We start from the raw sequence: 21,083 nt of genomic DNA on the forward strand, positions 1-21,083 counted from the left end.
TCCTCAGACCTGCTGGGTGTCCGCCATTTCCCCTCGTTCTTCAAACCACACTCTTCCTTGTCGAGATGGGGGGCACGGCTTCGGGGCGAGCCTTCCCGCTGCGTGTCAGGGTGTGGGGGGGTCGTGCCTTCGTTTGGGTTGATCCTGTGCTCGGGGGCTCCCGGCGTGAGCGCCTCGGAACCGCTGGCCACGTCTGGGAGGGGTTCCTGGGGCCTGGCCTTCCGTTCTAGGGGCACCGTCCAGGCAAGATCAGATGCCCCTAAATCTCCATGTTGCCCCCTAACTCAGGGCTGGGCCTCGAGGTGCGTAGTTGATGAGCATCTGCTGATTAGCCAAAGAGAGGATGAGGGCTGAGTCACGCCCCAGGGCAGACGTGACCCCATTTAGTTTTTCGTGGAGAGTGGCTTAAATAAATGAGCCACGGCAGTCTGTTCTCTCGCCAGCCTCTCGCCGCCTCCCCCCCCCCCCCCCCCCCCCCCCGCCGCTGGCCAGTCTGCTGGGCGCTCGCTGGCCCTGTCGCCTGCTGCTTGTTTTTCAGAATGCCCCGTGAATCACGGCTTCCCAGGGTCCGCGGCCTCCTCTGGTTCAGTGGTCAGCTTTGTGGATGGGCCCGAAGCGGTGCGCAGGCTTCGCTGGTGTCCAGCACGTTTTGAAGGGTAGGCATTAGTCTTCTTTCTTTTGAGGTCTTGGGGTCTAATGGGGCCCGTGCTCTAACCCTGGCCCGACCACCAGCTTGGGCAAGGTGCGGTACCCCTCAGCCCTCGGCCTCTCCACCCGTAAAGTCAGCCTGACTTACTCCCCACCCGGTTTACCCCAGGCCCCTCTTTCCCAAGGCTCCTCCCGGAACAGAGAGCAGGTGGGAGACGGGAAGGGTCCGAGGCAGTGACAGGGAAGAAGCCAGGTGGGCTGACGAGAACCACGCGCCTCTGGGGAGGAGCATAGAGACACTCACACTACCCTGGGGGCCAGCCTGGGGCTCAAACCAGGGGCGTTGGGGAACTTTCCCCTTGCCCCCCAAAAGCAGTTCTCTGCCTGAGCTGACTGGACGAGGAGGGCGGGGTGGAGCTGGAGGGCCAGGTGAGGAAGGTTGGCCTGGGCCATGAGTAAGCTTTGCAGAGTATCATTACCCGGGGTGGATATAATTGCACGGATTAAGAAAGACATGTGGACGGGCTGCATTGCTTTAGATTTTCCTGCAACCGATGCAGGGCCCTTTGGGCCCCAGAGAGGGGTGAACTTGGCTCCCAGAAGCTCCTGGGAGTGTGAGTCCCCTCTGGAGGTGGGACCGGCCCTTTTACCCGGTGTCGTTCTGCTGTAAAAATGCAAAAGAAAGAAAAAGCGGCCTCACGAAAAACCATCTGAAAAGCAAAGCGAAGGAAAAAAAGTCACCTGTGATTGCAGCATCTAGATGCTGCCGATGCCGGCGTTTCGGAGACTATTCTTATATCGCTCTGTTCTCTCTACATTTATACGCCCCTCGTACGTAAGCTGTGAGTTCTGGGCGCTGATTTTCCACACGACGTTGTCGTCACACACACACACACACACATCTCGTGTCCCTTTACCGTCTCTCGCCGTTTGTTTTAATGGCTGCGCCCACTGCCCACTCCTGCTGGCAACCGCGCCTCCCACCGTCCCGTGACACTTCGCTGGGACCCTGGGAGACTTCGGCAGGAACTTCATCTTCCTTCATCTGCTCAGTGTGGCGGCGAGGAGGAAGCTTTGCTGTGTGGAGACCCCAACTCTTCGCTTTTCTTCTCCCCGATTCTTCTGTGACTCGGTTCCCCTAGACTGTCCGATCCCACAGGATCATTTTCCCCCAAACGTTGTTTTCATATTGTGACCTTAAATGCCGTCTTCTCTTCACAGGCTCCTGGGCCAGGGTTCCCTGGGGACGTGTGGCCGGTCGCAGCCCCTCTTAGGGTGTGCAAGAAGGCACGGGGAAGGGGCAGAGAAGGAGTCAGTGGGCATTCGGAAGAGAAGCTACTTTGGATGCCTGAGTGCAATGCTAGCTGAGCGCCCAGGGTCGGCGGGGCGCAGAACAAAGAAGCGACTGGTCACGTCTTCCTGGAGGCGGTAGGCTCGGGGTTAGGGCTGGGAGACTGAAAACTGGATCGGTGTCTCCAGGTTTGGACTTCAGCTCTCGTATTGGCGTTGCGTGTGTGCGTACGTGTGTATGCGTGTGATGCATGTGCGTACGTGTGTATGTGTGTGATGCATGTGCGTACAGTGTGTGCACACACGATGCGTGGACGTGAGGGTGTGTGGACGTGCAGGGGAGGCAGGCAGAGTTGCGGGCAGCCCTCCCAGGCCCCAGGGCTGCTCCCGAACCCTCACCTGTCAGCCAGCCCGCCGTGTGCACGGCAGCTGCTTTACGCGTGGAACCGAGCCACGTCATTCTCCGTGACCCGGGCAGTGGCTTCGCCCTGGTTATGTCATTCTGCTAAAAACCTTCAGTGTCCTGACTTCGGGATAAAGCCCCGACGTCCTGGTCCAAAGGGCCTTTCGTGGTTCGGTTTCTGCCCAGCTGACTGCTCCCCGGTGGAAGCGCTTTGCTCGGGGCACCCCAACCCGCACGGAGCCTGGCTGTGTCGGGCCTCCGTGTTTTCTCCCGAGCGCGCCCCACATCTGCGAATGTCCCCTTTCCTTCGTCCGTCTAACTTCTCTTTACTTTTCAATTCTTTGTCCAGCGTCACTTCTCCAAGGAACCTTCCCCAACACCCCAACAGTCCGCCCGAGACCGCGCCGCGTCCTGTAGCCCAGTGGTCTACCTCTCCCGCTGGACCGACGCCCCCTGGGAGGGGGGACCTTGCCGCGCGGCTGGCATCGCCAGCATCCAGTGCGATGCCTGGCACAGCCCCCAGGGAGAGCTGGTAGAACGGATGGGTCTAGCAGCTTCACGCCGCCCGCTTCTGCAGCGGTCGGTGGCCTGGATGCTGGGCGACCTGCCCTGAGTGCGCAGCGATGTTACATCTCGGTCTCGTTTTCTCCTCCCCAGCAAGATCGTTTGCTCCAGAGAGGCCTCGCAGCCTCAGTAAAGACAAAAAGTAAATTAAGCATAGAGCGGGGGCGGGGGCGGGGCAAGGAGGGGTTTGTTTCGGGGTCCGGAACGCTGCTGGTTTGAGTCCATTCAGAATGGTGATTTTCTCTGTCTCCCCAGCTTTGGGCTCTGATTGATCTGATTTGGGCAACCCCAAGAAATGTCAAGGCCTGTTTGGCCACCAAGAGGGCGCTACCCGAGGTGACATGGATTTCGAAGTTTCTAAGTGGCTGTCAGAACAGGTTTCTGAACTATTGGCCCGATTTCGTTGTGGAGATGATTGTGATAGTGATCTGACGAAATCGTTCATGGTGCTGATTAATTAGGGCATTTCGCTCCTCATAATCCGTGCTGGGTCCTACGTGGATTATAGACGACTTACATGAAGTGGGGGTGTGTGCTCGCCGCTGCGAATCACCAGCCCTCCTTATTTTAATGGCTTTGATGGCTACTCACTACTCCCCCGCCCCGCTCAGGAAGCCACTGGAGTTTGCTCTGGACTCGGCATTTGACCCCTGAGTTCTTTCCCTATGGGTCTTGGAATCTGGAGCAAGTCATTTACCCTTAAAACGGGGTCTAAAATAATACCAGCCTCACTGTTGTGTGAGAACCCAATCTCAACCCCGGACTGGGTTATCTCTGATTGGGGGAGAAGATTGGGAAATGCAGCCTGAGAATACGAACCGCTCCTTTGAGCTTTTGAGAAGGAAAAGTCAAAGGAAGGAGGCCGTCTCCCTCCCCGCTCGCCCCTCCCTTTAAAACAGGGACGACTTGTTCGCGGTTGAAGCCCCCGAAAAGAGGTAGAAAACACTTACTTTACACGGGTGTGTGTATAACTGGGTGAAAACTTGCAAAGGAAATGAATAAAATCCCGTTAAAATGTTACTTTTGAGGTTTAAAAAAAGATCTCAATGGGTTTAAAATTTTCGGTCCTTCGCTAACTTGGATAGATTGTCAAAATAAAATTGTAATCATCTCCTGACACCACAGATAGAATACAAAGGAGACATTTTTATAAAATTCGACCTGTTTTCTAGAAATGGCGATGGCTACGCTGGACTTTTAATGTGTATTCCAGCAGCCCTTCGGATTTATGCTCTGCGTGGGCGTTATCGCTTAGGATGACGTAGAAGAAAGGAATGTTGGAGTAATATGGCTTTTAAAACGAATTTGGAGAAGCGAACATAGTGAGTTGACCTAGAGAAAAGTATTTAATAACAGGTGGCGCATGGAACCGGGAGAAACCCATGGGCGTGTGCGAGTGGGCGAGGTTTCTGGACCCTTGGATCGGGGCGCGGGCCCCGGACACCGGATCCGGGCGCGGGCCCCGGAACCCCGGATCGCGACGTGGGTCCCAAAACCCTGGATCGGGACGTGCACCCCAGAACCCCGGATCACGATGCGGACCCCAGAACCCTGGATCGGGGCGCGAAACCCAGATCCGGGCGCGGGCCCCGGAACCCCGAATCGGGGCACGGGCCCCGCCGTTTCTCACGCGCCCCCTGGGGACGCGGCGGTGGGGGGAGGGGCGCGGAGGGCCTCGCAGGCCCCGTGTCCGGCTCAGGGCAGCGGCGAGGGCCTCAGTGTGTGAGTGCAGCGCCGTCTCCGCTGCTGCGCCTGGGCGAGGCCGACCCTCGGTGGCCGGCCAGGCGCACGCTGCGAAGTGGCAGTGTGTCGTCAGAGCCCCCCGTCCTCCCGTCAGCGCCCCCACCTCCTCCACTCTGCCTGCAGCTCACCATCGAAGACGGTGGTGAGACTGGTGACCGAGTCGGTGTCGGGGGACGTGGGGCGGAGCCCTGGTTGCCGCCTCGCCAGCCGTGGGACCACACGCAGCGCGCTCCCCCTTTCCCGGCCAGTGTCTTTACGCGTGAAGCGGGTTTGGTTCGCCTGTGTCCTGCGGATGATGTGAGGGTTAAACAAGGTCTGTTATTTGGGAAACCTCTTGAAAAATAGTAGGTGTTTGATTAAATGTTGGTTTAACACAAAAACCATACAATCCGTTTAAGTGAGGACGGCTGCCGGTAGCTTAGAGTGAGTCTCCGTCCAGGGCCACATGGTTTATTAGGTGGGAATTATAGTCGAGAGGAGGAAGCACTGACCATAAGGCGGCGGTGTCCGCGAGGGGCCGGGCCGGAGGGGGCAGAAGGGACAAGGCTTGCCAGGGCCCCGTGGTTGACGTGGGATCGGGGGTCTGGCGAGCCTCGTCCCTTCTGTCCATCTCTGTCCTCGGAGTCACTCATTCGCCATGTGACACTTGCTGCCCACGATGGCCGCACGTGCCAAGCAGGCACTACGTTCAATGCTGTCCACGCGCCATTTCATTCCGCCCTCGTTGCCTGTGGCCCTAACGTCACGTTCCACAGGCGGCAAAAGCAAGATCTGCGGAGCACGAAGACCGTGCCCGCGGTCACGTGCTCAGAAGGAACCGAGCCAGGATCCGGGGCGGCCCGGCGCCAGAGCCCATGCTTCTGAACCCCCGCGGGCCTGGGCGATGACATGCCACATCCATGCCAGCGCCAGCAAAGGTTCTCCGAGACCCATCGCGTCGTCACGCGTGGCTCGAGACGGAGACAGCGCACACACGCACACACACAGTCCCTGCCCCGTGGCGCACACATCCTAGCACAGGGCGACAGGGACCCCGCTTTCTGCAGGTGCGGTGTCTGATCTCAGCCTCCCCGTCTACACAGCGAGTGGCTGGGACGCCTGGTCTCGAGTCCCTTCCAGCTTTGATAGGACCGAACGTCACAGAGCCTTTCGTGGAAATGCTGGTCGCCCGGCTGGCCCCTTGACTGGCGGGTGTTCTCCCGTCGAGGCTCCAAGAAGCCTCGTCCAGCGCGGAGCTCTGTGGTTCCTTTCTGAGCCCTATAACATTCTGAGCTGATGCTGATGATTATTTAAGAAAAGAGGCATTTTCCTATCGTGTTTACGTCACGCGTGAATGCCCGTCTCCCTGGCCGGACCAAGCCGTCCTCGAGGGTGGAGCTCAAGCCGAGCAGCCATCAGACCTCCAGCGCTTGGTCCACTGTCGTTCATCCGGTGGTGCCCACGAGTGCGGGTTGAACAAAACCGAGGGGACCATCATGACCGCCCCCCACCGGTGGCCCCAGGAGGGTGTCATTGAGTCGGATGATGAGCTCGCCCAGTGAGTAGGTTGTGCAGCCCCTAAGGGGGCCATCACTATCATTATCGTCGGCACTTAAGACCTGGCCACGGACAGGACATGTGGGCGCCACCCTCGACCCCGCGCCTTGCTCAGCACAGGGTCAGGTCTCGGAACCCGCGGCGGGCCCCCGGAAGAGGCAAGAGCGGGGTGGCCTTAACTGCCGCCGGTCGCGCCTCATCCCCTAGCACATCGGACGTGGGACGGTGGTGGTGCTTCGGCCAAACCCTTGGCTGACAGAGGGAGCTGGCCCGGTCGACTCCCGATTATTTGTCGTCTTTGCTGGACCGCGTCTCGGAAATGCCTCTGAGTTCCAGAGATGCCACGGCTGTTGCGTTCGGACGATCGTCACAGGTGCACTGCCTTGTTTTTCCTTAAAATAAATTGTTTTCTGATTCCTGAGTCTGATTGCTCACCTCGCTCTCTGTGGCAGAACAGGATGAGTGTCCCTCGGCAGGGCTCTGTCTGTGGGGGTGTGGGGCCAGGTGTGGCTGGTGGGGCCTCGGGCCACTGCTGGAATGTGGCCTCGCACTGCTACCCGGCGACCTTTCCGCGTGGGAAATGGGAGGTGGTAGGGCCAGGCTGCGACGGGTCTGGTCGAGGCTGGTCCACCGTGGGCTGAGAGAGGCTCTAGGGCCTGCCGCGGAGGGCTGGCTTTCCTCTCTACTGTTCTTCTCTCAAATCGTAAATGGAAATCGCCATCATGGACAAACCCCAAACGGAGTAGACACGGGAGGCTGAGATCTGGAACAGGCTGGTGGCTGGGAGGAAGCAGGAAAGCCTTACAGACCGGCCAGCCTGGGAGTGTCCTGTTCGCTGCTGCCATTCTCGTCCAGGTCCCATCCAGCGAGCCTTCCCTGCCCTCGACCCGCCAGAGGGCAGCGACGAACGGGGCTACGGCCGCCACCTGCACTAATCCTCACCACGGCCGCCACCTCCAGCACCTCTGCCACCGCCATCGTCCCCGCCGTCACCCCCTCACCACGGCCACTGTCCTCGCAGCCAGCACCCCGCCACCCCTGCCGCCACGTGCCCCGTGCTCATCCCCGGCGCCACCACGGCTAGCGTGCAGAAGGGAATATTTAGGAGTTGACAGAGAGAGAATAGGAAATTCTAATTCCATTCGAGTTAGTGTAAGCGACGTTTTTCGTGGAGCTGGGGAGGGCAGGAAAGGTGAGGACCGTGGCGATAAAAGATGCTGAGCGATTCGGAGCACGTCGAGTGTATCTGCTCAGGTGACAGCCGGCGGGGCGGGCTGCCAGCCCAGTCGCTGATGCCCGGATCCCTTGTCCTGAAGAGTGGCCTCCGAGCCGAGTCGCCCTTCTAGTGTCTGGGAACTCGTGTAATGCCGAGGTAGCTAGTTCCTCCTGGCTGTTTTTATTTTCTACGTTTCTGATCATTCTACAATACCGAAATACGTTCTTTTAAAGATTTAAGACATTTTAGACCAGGGAGAAATTCTTTCTGGCCGCCCTTCCCGATCCTTGTCCCTAAATCTTCGTGGCCTCGGCACGGGCAGCCGGTGTCATAACGNATAAATCAGTGGAACGGTTAAAAGGGTGGACTCGAGCTACTGCCTGGATTCTAGGCGCAGCTTCGTCACCTGTTACTTGCGTGATCTAGATTATTAAACTTCCCTGAGCCTCAGCTTCCTCCTCTGTTAATTGGGGTCAGAGTACTCCTGAATTAAAGGGTTAATTTATGTGAGCACTTAGGATAATGACTCGACAAGCTGTTGGCAGGTACCAAGTCCCATTCCTGCTGGTCCCGATTCCTCAGAGAGTTGTAGGTTGTCTGCCACAGTCTGTTTAGCCATTCCTGAATTCATAAACACGTCGATGGCGCTGATTGTCACGATGGCAAACGAGGCCTCAGTCCTCGTCGACCAATCGACCTGATTCTGTTCTGTAGACAGGTTGCTGTAATTCACACCCAGCGTTTGCCTACAGATGAGGTCAACGCAAGTATCGTTACGTGCAAACGTGGATGCACATAAATCCCCACTTGTGATGGAGCCGAAGCTGGTGGGCGAGGGGGTTCACTTACGCTGGATGCCCACAGAAGAGACCGGTCCCCGAGGAGACCAGTCGGGGACCTACCTGGGGCTCGAAGAGGAGAGATCTTGGTCTGAGATGCTGGAGTGTTGGAGGCAGACTGAAAAAGAATTTCTTTCTGACCCAGACCATTGTGCCGGGGCCAGAAGGAGGCGGCTCTCCTCAGTCACTGAGCGTTCACTGTGAGACAGAGCTGGAGACACAGATGAAGACCCAGCCCCCGCCCCGGGAGCTCGCACCAGATGGAGTGCAGACGTGTAGACCAGTGTGACACAGCGCCACAGGGTGATACACGAGGACACACTCTCGAAGCAAATACCCAGAGTGGCGGATCTTCCTTCAGAACCTGTCAGAGGGACCGAGTGGCAGGTGGGGGGGGGTGGGGCGGAATTCGAGGCAGAGGGAAGAGCAGGGGCGAGGTGTGGGTGTCACACTGCAGGGCGCACGCAGGCCGTGCAGGCTGTGGCAGGGTTTGGAAGGACAGCTCGTGGGGTGCATGCCGGGCGGAGGGGGGGTCAAGTCGCATCACGGAGGGGCCGAAAGCCATGTTAACGAGTTTTGTCTTTTATCTCAAAGGGCACGGGCAGCCACCAAAGCTGTTTTAGAAAGGCAAGAAGCATGATGTTAGCTGTGCGAGATAAGTTGCTTCTTCAAATGTTGTCACCTGCGGTGGTGACGCGTTCCGGGGGGGCTGGCAGGGGCCCCGGGAGATGTCAGGGGTTGGGCGTTGTGCCGAAAACCAGGCTGACGCTGCCTTGGCCTGCCTGGCGGTGTCACGTGGGACAGACAAATCCATCCCTGAATAACTTTGTCCTGACCCGTAGTCACAGCTGTTTGATTTAATCCTTAAAATAACTTGTGACTTTGGCACTGCTGCCCCTCCCATGACAGCTGCGTCAACATCAACGAAGGCTCAGGGAGCTGACGAGGTGGCTTCGAACCGCGGAGCATGCGGTGCCAGTGTCTGTGCCACGGTCCGGGCGCCCACGGTCCGGGCCCCCACGGTCCAGGCCCCCACGGTCTGGGCGCCCATGGTCCGGGACCCCAGGGTCCGGGTGCCATCGGGGCACGCAGGAAGTCGTGCGCAGAGTTGGGGGAAGCGCCGGCCGAGCTTGCTGAGTGGTCCCCCCACCGAGCATCACTTCATGCAGCTGTCTCGGAAGCAGCTGTGCCCAGGGGGCCCGTGTGTGTCCTAGGGGGACACCAGTGTTCTGCTGGGGGAGACGTGTGGGGGCCCAGAGAGCCTGCGTGTTCCCGGGCCCCCCTTTCCCCGGAGAGGAGGCAGCGGGGTGACCCCCCCGGTCTGCAGGGGGTGAGAGGCCGTGGCTCTCACCGCAGGGGGAAGCCGATGGGCACAGATCCATGGCTGCCGGGACACACCGGGCTCCGCCGGCCACAGTCAGCAGGGTGGTTGCGCAGCCCGGTCCCGGGAGCTGCCTTCCCTCTGCAAAGTTTCGGTGACAAGAAAAAGGGGTTTCTTAACTGCTCAGCTGTAAGAAGCACTGGGCGGATGGGGCTGTGGTGAAATGGGGTGCAGCCCTGCCAGGCTCCCTGCCGCATCGGGATCCTGGGTGCCGCAGCCCCAGGCGGAGGTGGCCGCACCTCTGCGTTAGGGACGCCCACTACTCCTCCTGCCGGTCCCTTGTTCTCCCCGTGTGGTGAGCCGGCTGCCTCAACAAGGGTTTGCAGCCAGCGCCCGATTCTATCCCCACGTAAACCTGAGGAGCAGGCACCAGTGTCCCCACTGGACAGATGACAGTGTGTGATGCACATTACCACAAACGCCATCGGCTGCCACGTCCGCTGCCGTTCAGCGCGCACAGGCGGTGTTCTGGGAGACGGCGGGGAACGTGCCCACAGGGACGCGGTCACGGTGGCGCTGGGCAGGCCGCCCCAGGATCTAACGAGACAAGGGGCGCGGATGTGTTCGACAGAGAAAGTGCCACACACTCCGGGGACATCCCGGCAGGGGCGAAGACTCGGCACACTTCGCCCCTTGAACACCTTGCCCCATGTGGACCAGAAAGCTTCGGAGACCTGTCACTAGTGACTGGCCAGGTGGCTTCAACCAGGTGACTGGTGGGCTCGGCCTTCCAGGCCCTAGGGGGCGGACGGAGCACTATGCTGGTTGCCCAATGTTCACAAGCCGTGAGGGGCGACCCCCACCCCCACATTCTAGCTCCCAACACAGTGCTGCCCCGGGGGTGCCCAGCAGAGGAAGGACAGGCCCCTGGCAGCGCCCCCTGTCTTGGCGTGAGACGGGGGACGCTCCCGACCGCTCCATCCTGAAGCCCCGCCTGCCAGTCCGAGCGGTGCCAGCAGTGGAGGGGCTGGGGGTTCCTGTGACTCGCCCGGAACTGCCCGAGTTGTTCGGGGTGAGCTGTCTGTCGTCTCTACTCCCTCTCGGGATTGAACTACTGTATGAAATTTTATTTATTTGTTTATTAATATGCCATCCTCAAACTGTGACGAGGTTTGTGAGCTCGAAGTAGAAAATCAGAACCAAGGAAAGGAAGATGGAGCAGATACAGGAATGAAAATAAACAGTTTTTCTTTATCATTTTGAAATAACAAACAGTACGTAACCGATTACAAAAGCAACGCGTGGGTGCTGAGAGCTTTTGTAACTACAGAAGACATCGATTATAGGAATAATCCACAGGCCTAAATTACTCTGGTGTTTACTTTAGCACACGTGATTCCAAATGTATTATTTTAAGGTTTCTCGTCACAGTCGGATGCCCTTTTTTCCACATCATGGTTTGATGACTGGGCAGAACCCCATTGAGTGGTGAACCTCAGTCTGTTCCTCATTGCTGACCATTCACGTCACTGCCTTTTCCCCACGTTTATACAATCATCGTGACAATCACCCTCGTCCACCTAAGTCCTTAATCATCACCGCAGGCTTTTTTGGGTATTCCCAGAACGGGGTCCCTGGGCCATAGCACGTCCGCCACGTTTTCTGCACAGGCGGGGACACGGGCCCTGGAGTCAGACCCCTCCAGGCTGGCGCCCTCTGCCACCTGCCAGGTGGATGGCCTGAGGGGACCTGGCAGGGACCCGGGGAACGTGAGCAATCACAGGGCCGCCTTACTGAGTTGCTAAGAGACACATGCGCTTAACGCACGGCGAGCCCGTCCGTCACGGCTGGCCCACACTGCGCCCCACGCTCTCTGCCATCGCCATCGTCATCGTCAACGTCATTGCTGCCAACTTGCCCTTCTGAAGGGTGTCCCCTCGTCAACACCCACAGGCGTGTGTGAGAGCGCGCGTGCCCACACGCCTTCGTCAGCCCTGGATGGCATCGTTGCTTCTTGTCCCATCGTTTGTCGATCTGATAGGCACGCTGTAGTTTTATGTTTACTTCTTTGATTAGTAATGAGCGATAGGCATTTTTTCGATGACTTTCTTATTAGTTTTTACGTATTCATTAGTGAATTTCCTGTTCATGACTTTTTTCCTGTTTTGGGTAGGGACTAGAACCACGCCCTTTTTCATATGGATTTCTTTCCTAAGGTCTGGTGCCATTTCATTTGGTTTCTATTTGTGGACACAGAAATCGTGTTTTTCCTTGTTGCTCTGGCTTCTGTGATACACTGAAAAGCCTAGTGTGAGATACCAATATTTTTTCAATTTTTAATAATTTTTTACTTTCGCCTTTTGAAGTCGAATGAAATAAATTTGGAAGGTTAATAATTAATTCCCCCACGTTTTTGTTTAATTATTATGTAGGTGAAATTTTATATAGTTTTGGTTTGTTTCTTGTCTGTTTCCTCTCTTGCGTTAATCTGTGTCTTTTTCTATATTTGCATTTTAATTTTTTTTTTGTAGCTTTCTAAAACGCTTTACTATCTGTCGATACGTGTCCACGTTCACTAATTTTTCTGGAAATACTTTCTTGGCTAGTCTGATTATTTCTATAAATCAACTCTGGAATAATTTCGTCCGCGCTAAGAAGAGTATCGATTTTGGTTAGAATTGCATTCCTTTTACCAATTGATCTGGGAAGGACTGATATTTTTACTAGTCTTGCTCTTTCCCTGTTGGAAACATGGACGTTCTTTCTTATTTAATCAGGATATTTTAAAGTCGACTTTTAATTTTAGGGGAGTCTCGGATTCGCGCGCACAGCACGGCGTCCCTGTGTGCTCCGCACCCAGTCCTGCTTGTCGCCGACACCTTCCATTTCCACGGTGCCTTTGTCACGAGCGAAGAGCAGCGCGGGTCTGCGCCGGTCTGCGCCGTTGTTGCGTAATGCCCGTGCTTTGTCTGGACTTACGTCGTCTTCGCCCAAGGTCCCTTTTCTGTGCCGACGGATCCCACAGGACTCGCCACGTCCCTCCTTAGACTTCTCTAGACTCCGTTTCTCAGAATCGCCCTGTGTTTGGCGATCTCGGCCATTTCGAGGCGTGCTGGTCAAGTGCTTTGCAGAACGTCCCTCGATTCGGGTTGGCCCGATGTTTCTGTCACCTTTATTTTCTCTGTGAAAGCAGAGTGGACACTGATTTCTAGGTCACGGGCGCTGGGGCTGAAACGATGCAGGAGAAATGTCTGTCGTCGGGACCTCAGAGGAGGCGCTGGGCAACGTGGGGCGCCCGGTCTCTGGCGAGCGCGTGGGGACCCACGCTCAGATCCCAGGTTAAGGCCCAGATCCCAGGTCAACACGTGGAGTTCTGGTTCGAAGAGGTTCCTTTTCGAGCGGCCGGGTTAATGTACTTGACCATTTAGACTTACGCTTGTCTGACGTGCCCCCCAGAGGGACCCAGAGGACACTTCCAGAGCCCGGGAGTGCAGCCAGCTGCCTGGGCCCCGGCGCCAGCCCCACCGGTCACTCTGCTCTTGCTTGCCCATCACCAAGCGGGGGTGTCCTCAGCTCGGGGGACACCACAGCCCCTGCGCAGAGCTGCGGCGGGGGTCGGAGGAGGTGGTGCCCCACACGCAGGCGGCCGTGTCGGTCGCGATCGTCATCATCAGCGTCGTGGTTGAGCCTCCTCGTGGGTCCTGGACCCCTGAGGTTGGGAGGCACACGCTTGGAGAGAAACGTGCTGCTATGTGTGGCACTGCATAGTGCTCTGGAGCCAGACGAGTCCGGAGCGGGCTCCGCCATTGACGCTGAAAACCGAGAAGCCCCGTCCGTCCGTGCTCCAAGCTCCTGGAAGGCGGCCTGGCTCCTTAGCCGGCTTCGGGGCCACCTGCTGGTGTGGCTTAGGCTCAGCTCTAGCCCTGACGGGGGCCTTGACTATGTCCCTAGTCTTACGCTCTGCAGAACAAGCGGAAATGTTTTGTCCTGAAATTTAAACCTTTGGTTACAGAAATGCCCCAGCAAGGCTTCCTCGGTCTCTACGTGACCGGCGTCTCCCGGGACCCTCTGTTCTGACCTGGGGGCAAAATGATCTCCTGTCCCCAGCCTCACTGCCAACCCCTTCTAGGACAATGTGTAAGTTTGCGTCACGGAATTACTGAGTCAACCAAATTCTGGAGAAATTTTGCCAAAGACGATCGTTTTCAGGAATCAATTAGTAATCGCTGCAGAGTCCCGGGTGGTAGTGAGATCCTAGGACCGAGTCCCTTGAAGCCTTACCCGAGTCTTGATATGGGATGGCATCACCCGTGTGCAGATTCTGCCGTAAGTGTCATTACACCGTCAGTGTAATGATGAAGGGGACGTGAAGTCTCGGCCGTGCTTGCTGACACTCGGAGAAGTCCTACACCTAAAACATTGTGGTGACGTCGAGATTCGAATGTCGCCAAATGTTAAGGACCGAGCACTTGCCTTCGACTCCCTTAGTGCCTGATCCCGGCTGCTGTGACCAGTGGGGCGAATCACGTTTGTGCTTTTGGGTCCATGTCCGGGCTTGGAGCCATTGTATTGATTCTTTGATGTTTGGGACTTTATGAGCTGGACAAGGCTTCGTGGGCACGAATTTCGGGCCCTTCATTACCGACCTGGGACTCTGAGGCTCTGCATGTAACAGAAATTGACAAGAGGCCAAACCAAAGCTTCCAGGACTTAACGCTCGAGCCCAAGGGAGAGGGGACAGCGCCTCATGGGGACAGTCTCCGGCACGCGGCCCCGAGGCCACTGCGGGGGCCATGACAGAGGACGGAGGGAGGGAGGCCATGGCGGCAGCTGGGCGAACCCCCCTTTCTTCCTGGCTTGCTCAGACGCAGCCCCTGCGAGGTGGCAGTCTGCTCCCCACCGCCACCCGGGAAGGTCACGCGGCAGTCCCCTCGGGGCTGTGTGTGCAGGTGGCTGTGGTCAGAAAGTTGGGTCTCAGCCTGGGGAGGCGGCTGAGCGGGCGCCGCGGGCGCCGCGGGCTGAGCCCCACCCTGCTCTGTCTCTCCCGCATCCTTTCGAGCGGGAGGGACCCTGAGCGCATAGGTGACTTCCACGCAGGTCATGAAACACGGGGACCCGGAGGTCGAGCTGAAGTAAGGGCCCGGGCCGCATTGTCTTCAGGCTGCAGCACCACGTCTTGGCTGCTGAGAATCTCTCTCGCCCACCTGGGCGGAGTTCCCGTCCCTCCGGTCACCGCCTTTTTAAGCTCCACGTTTCTCGGACGTCTTTGCTTGCTTTGCGGTTTTTGTCTGTTTCTGTGTTTGCGTCTCCCCGACGCTGAGCCCCTTAGGGCAGCGACTTTGCCTTATTCTTTGCTGAGTTCCTGGGGCCCAGCTCGACGGCCGGCCCAGCGGGCTCCATCGCGCCTGCGCGGAGCAAAGGACCAGGCGAGCGGACAGGCCCTGCCCGTTTGGCCGGTATCTGCGTTTACTGAGCTGCCAAGCGTTCCTTATCCCGGGATTGGCCACCAGGCGGCAGTGCGGGAGTGGGGACCCCGTGCCTGGGGGCTCCACGGGCCCCTCCCCGCACATGGTTTCATCCATGTCGGCGTGATTTCCCGCTCCAGGGTCTCTCCTGATTCCTGCTTAGAGCCAGTGGATGTCAGAGGTGCAAGGGACCCGAAGGGCATCTGGTATCATCCCACCCTTTCACGGAACGGGGGGTGGCATTTTCTGTCCTGTTCCCGGGTCTGGGACCCACCCCAGAGCTGGACCCCCAGAGGGCGGGGAGCTGGGCCCGAAGATCTGATTTCATAGGAAGCTGAAACTGAGTGACACTTTTATACTGTTTGAGGCCCTGGGCGGAAGGGTCACCGAGAGCCACCACCACCTTTGGCTTTAGCAGCATCGGGGCTCATGGGCACCAAGGCGGATTTGCCGCCTGGGTGTTTCAGGAGAAGCTATGATAATTGCCTGCCGGTCCTTCTCGCTGCCTCATGTCCAGCCCCTCCTCGCGGCCTGTCGGAAAACACCTTGCACAACTGCCCTCTTTACTCACACGTCCATGGGGTGAGTGTTTCCATGAGTCAGCTCCACCGAGGGGTGTCACCGTTCAAGCGGATGTGGCCTTGAGAGAGTCACCTGGGGTGGGCTGGGGGCAGGGGTGGGGAACTGGAGCACGGTGGCCCTGGTGAGGGCTTCACCCGGGTGTATGAACACAGGACAGGCCACATTCTTCGAAGTCTGGCACCGTCCCCAGGTCTTGACCCCCCTGCTCCACTTCCGAAGCCACAATTCTTGCATTTAAAATTGGGTCAAGGCAAATGTGGGCGCCGGCGTTGGTGGCGGTGTGTTCAGCGGCGATGATACACGAGCTGGGAGGGCCGGGATCGGCGTTCGAACCCCAGCCCGGGTTCCACCGCAGCTGAGTAGTCGACATGTGGATGGAAAAACACTTCCTGTTTGGGACAGGGCGGTTTAAACACGAATAAAACGTTTGCCAGTTTGTTTGTTTGTTTGCTTGCTTGTTTTGCGCTTGTTTTTTTGGGCTATGTCTTCTTAAGGACCAGTTTGGAAAGGGTGAGGATGCAGGTGCGTGAGACGGGTCCTCTCGAGCTTTGCAGGAACACGAGCGCGTGGGGGTCTTCTGGGGCCAGGGAGTGTGCCTCGCCTCTCCAGCAGCGGGTGGCCATAGGGCAGGACTGTGTCTCTCCACTTGCTCCGGAAGCCCCATCTTCAAACTGGGGTTCCCTGGCAGTGAGGGCTGGGTTGTTGAACAGGAATCCATGGCCACTCCATGGACCCTGTGATGGACAAAAGCGGCTGTGGTATGTAACCAAAGGCCAGGACTGTCACTTCCCTCTGCCTCTGTGGCCAGCACCGTCCATGGGTCAGGCTCTGGCAGCAGGCAAAGGGCAAGGGACAGGCATGGTCCCAGCACCCAGAGCCATCTGCGCTGGCCAGCTGTGTGTGTGTGTGTGCGCGTGTGCATGTGTGGTGTGGTACGCGCCCTGGAGGGCATGCATCTATGTTTGTTTATGTGTGCGTAGCATACAGTATGAGGGATGCAGTGTGCAAACCTCACATGCTCGCGAGGCTCCAGAGGGTGGTCAGGGGGAGGTGGTCTGTTGCAGGAGGGCAGGGTGCTGGCGAGGGGGCTTTGGGCTGGGTGAGCTCTGGGGAGCCACTGCGTGGGGAGCCTGACTGTGGCCTGTAGCACGGTGGCCGTTTGGAGCTGATTCAGCTTCTGTGGTGTCCGAGGCTCGGGCGGGGCCGCCTATGTGACTGGGGCATGGCGTCCGTGCCCATTCCAGCCCCACCCACGGAAGCCCTATAAATGGGGGCCTGGCTTCAGCAGTGGCTTCCTGCCATTCTGGGAAGCGGCCTGTCCTTCCACATGAGCTCTTCCATTCACACGCACTTGTCAACGCTTGCTGTGTGCCGGCCACTGCTCTGAAGGTCATAGCCATGAATCAGATGAACACATTTAGGCCCTCATGTTCTCATGGGAAAAGTCAGACAATAAACATGCAAACAAAATTATTTGATTTTTTTCTACGTACTGAGTTTATTGTCTTCTTAGCATTCCTAAACTCGGTATGTAATAGAAATAATGATGATGGTGGTGATGATGGTGGTGATGATGGTGGGTGATGGTGGGCTATGGTGGTGTGGTGGTGATGGCAGGATGATGGTGGTGGATGATGATGGTGCGATGGGTGGTGGTGGATTGCGGGCAGATGATGGCGGATGATGGTGGCGGATGGTGATGATGGCGATTGACGATTTATGAATGACGATGGGTGGATGATGATTTAGTAAGGATGATGGTGGCGGTGGTGATGATGGCGGTGACGATGGTGACGGCGGTGATGGTGATGACGATTTGCGACGATGATCATATGTGGTGGATGGTGGCGGTGATTGCGATTTGACGGCGCGACGACGACGATGGCGGCGATGGTGGTGGTGATTGCGGTGATGACGGCGATGGTGATGGTGGTGTGGCGATGATGATGCAAGATGATGGCGATAAAGTGACGATTAGCGACGATGCGGTGACGATGGTGGCATCGACCCGGTGGCGACGATGGCGATTTATGACGGCGGATGACGACGGCGGCGATGGTGGCGGTGACGGGTGATGACGATGGCGGTGATGGTGATGACGATGGTGATGACAGGATGGCGATGACGATTTGGTGATGATGGCGAAAAGTGATGATTTTTATGGTGGCGATGGTGATTTATGTGATGGCGATGATTGACGGTGATTTATTGATGGTGGCGGATGCGGCGGTGATGGGTGATGACGGATGACAGATGATGGTGGCGATGTGGCGGTGGCGGATGGTGATGATTGATAGTGATGACGGGTGGCGACGAGGCGATGGCGGTGCGACGACGGTGGCGGCACGTGTGCGCACGCGTGTGCGTGCGCGCGATGAGGATACCGCGGAAGACCCAGCCATTAACGCGATTTCGATACGCAAGTAACAGCCGAAACAGTCCAGTTCCGCCATCCAGTCCCCAGTCCTGGCCTCCTTATCTCTGCTGGATCACCTTTTAGTGTTGCTGATCCTAAGGAAACACAAACGAATGTTGCCTCGACGCCTCTTTTCCCTCCAGCTACCACCTCGCTTCTCTGCTCACGTTCACGTCCAGCATCTTCTGAGAACAGTTCGCACAGACTGTCCTCGAGGTGGCCCCTCCCTTCTGTCCCTCGGTCCACTTGGCACATACAGAGTCATCGTTTAAAGTCTCGAATCAAATCGCATGTCTCTTCTCTGCTCAAAACTCTTCAGGGTCTTCCCATTGCACGTCGAATAAAACCATATCATCATATACATGCGGCTTGATGGGGACACAGGGTCAGGGAGGGTCATAAACAAGCATACACGAATACGTGTCCATATTCACCCTGGCCTGATGTTCCCACGCTGACATAACCTCACAGTTAGGGGCCTGGGACCCACCAGTGTCTGGCACACCCAACACCCAGTAGAGAGCCTGGCCCGTAACTGGTGTTCAGAAATATTTGTCGAATGATAGATTCGTGAAGGAGGTTTGTTCGATGTCAGACTGAGCTTTACTAAATGGGAAGGGATGGGGCACGTCAGCGTCAGCTTTGGACGGTGATGAGGAGAACGTTGATTTTAAGTATAATGCGGGACCTGGAGCCAGACAGACTGATTTAAGGCTCAGCTTCCCGTTGGCTGGGAGACCCTGAGTAAGTTACTCAGCTTCTGAGTCTTAGCTTCTTGTTTATAAAACAGTGATGAGAGGATGATCTACTTCTTTTGATTGTCATAAGGATTGTAATTGTTACTACACACTAAATACCTAGAAAATGTCTGCCGCATAGTGTTTGCCACTATTATTAATAATTATCATGTCTATTCTTCCTGGTGCAGGAAAATGGCAATGTTCCTGGCAGGTGGTTTTGTGACTTTCTTTATGGGAACGCTCTCCCCGGCGTCCTGAGCTACTTCTAACACAATTCCAAGCTCTTCATTGTAGAATTGGCCTTCTCATTAGCATAACTCTGTGTTAACAGTAACTTTATACTGATGGTGATTAAAGAGTGAGTCTGGGACCCAGTTCCCATGTGTGTGAAAGGGGGTCCCCCAAACTAAAAAGCAATTCTCAGGCACCAGCTGGCTGTCTAACAACTCAACTCCATTCTGACACTATCTACCTGGAGACAGCATCGGATCACACAGGTGAGGGGCTCAGCCACACGCACGCACGTGTTTCAGATGCCAGTCGCTCGTTCAGCTTGTTACTTGTTTGTGCCTTTGACAGAGGGGCTGTACATCGCTGGTTCCTACAGCCTCCTCCGTGGGTTCGGTTAATTTGCCAGGGCAACTCACAGAACTCAGAGGAACATCTACTTACAAAAGTCACTGGTTTATTATGAAAGGATCTAACTCGGGAACAGCCGGATGGAAGATGCAAAGGGCAGGGTATGGGGAAAGGGTCATATGCCACTCTCCTCGAATCTCCACGAGTTCTCCCACCCAGAAGCCCGCTGAACCCTGGACCTTGGGTTTGTGCGGGGGTCTCATTACAGAGGTCCGATCGATTAAATCATTGGCCATTGGCGATCCATTCGACCTTTAGCTCTGCTCTCCTCCCTGCGGTCGGAGGGTGGGGCTGGAAGTTCCAACCCTGTAATCATGTGATCGGTTGCTTTGGCAACCCATCCCATCCTTAGGTGTGGTCCAAAAGTACATCGTTAACATAACAAAAGACACCTTTGTGGCTTTCCTCACTTAGAAAATTTCAGGGTTTTAAAGAGAGCTCAGAGCCAGAAAGTACCGAGACCAAATCTCTTCTTTGCCAGGGTCTGCCCTGGGTTTGAGGAAGAACTTGGTCCGTGCGCACCGCTGTGTTCCGGCCCCATGTCGTGTGTTTCTGGCCCTGGGCCTCTGGGGCAGATGTCTCTCCCGTGACAGGCTGGCACAACCTCTTTTCACTGCATTCAGAGTAACCTGTGAATAATTCAAGTGCGAGAGTCAGGGAGACTTAAGAGATTAAAAAAATTGAGCCCAAATTTCCTATAACCTTCCTGGCTAGTCATTTGGCCGCCCCTTGCATACTTTCAGTGACGGTGAGCTCACTACTGCACGAGCGGTCCATTCCATTGCTGGGCATTTTATTCCCGACATGAGCAGAAATCTGCCTTCCTGTACCCTGAGCTCCCCGATCCAGGCTCTTCCCTCTGGGATCACATTCGAAAGGTCTGACGACAGCCATCCTGTGTCCTGTCTCGGTCACGGCTCACGTGACAAGGTGCCCAGAGGCCTGGCCCTTCTGCTCCGGGTATTCGGATGGCCTGTGTCTACGTTCAAACGCAGCGTCCGGACGCTGGAGGCTGCTGACCTGCGGGGCTGCCACGCGCACCTGTTCCCCCCGTGGTGGCTGTTTTAGTCATCCCTGTTTCCACTCAGCCGTCACCTGCTCAGGTAGGCTTTTCCAGACCACCTGGCCACCGCCGCCCGCCGCGCCAGACACGCTGCATCGCCCGGTTTCACCTTGGGCACAGAGCATCGCCCGGTTTCACCTTGGGCACGCCCTCCCTGTGCGTCTGCTCTGTCGCGTTTGTCTGCCCACCGTTCGTGCCGGCTCCGGGGGGCGGGCACGCCGTGTGTCTGGTTCACCTTGCATCTCCCGTGTTTGGCACATGCAAGGCTCTCCGTAGGTGTTTTTAAGGGGAGACTGGAGTTGGGTGTTGTGACCGAAATAACCAGGCCCAACTCGAGTGCTCTAATCCAAGAGACAGTTTATTAGCCGGCGGCTGTCCTTGCCAAGGAGCAGCCCCGAGACGCAGGGGCACAAAGGTTTTAAGCCCTCGATTCCATCCCCCACATCCTTAATTTTTACACAAAAGACTATATCTCCTCCATTCATGAACTGATAACTAAGAGGTGGGTAAGCAAGCAGGGGTACAGAAGCAGAATGCGTCATTGTTAAAATATTTTGTACCTAGAGGCAGTGATCCGGCCAGTAAATCCCTCTAGTTAATAAGTTTTTAGCAGATAAC

This window comes from Pteropus medius, unplaced genomic scaffold (assembly GCF_902729225.1).
Source record: "Pteropus medius unplaced genomic scaffold, Ma_sr-lr_union100, whole genome shotgun sequence".
Lineage (NCBI taxonomy): Eukaryota > Metazoa > Chordata > Mammalia > Chiroptera > Pteropodidae > Pteropus > Pteropus medius.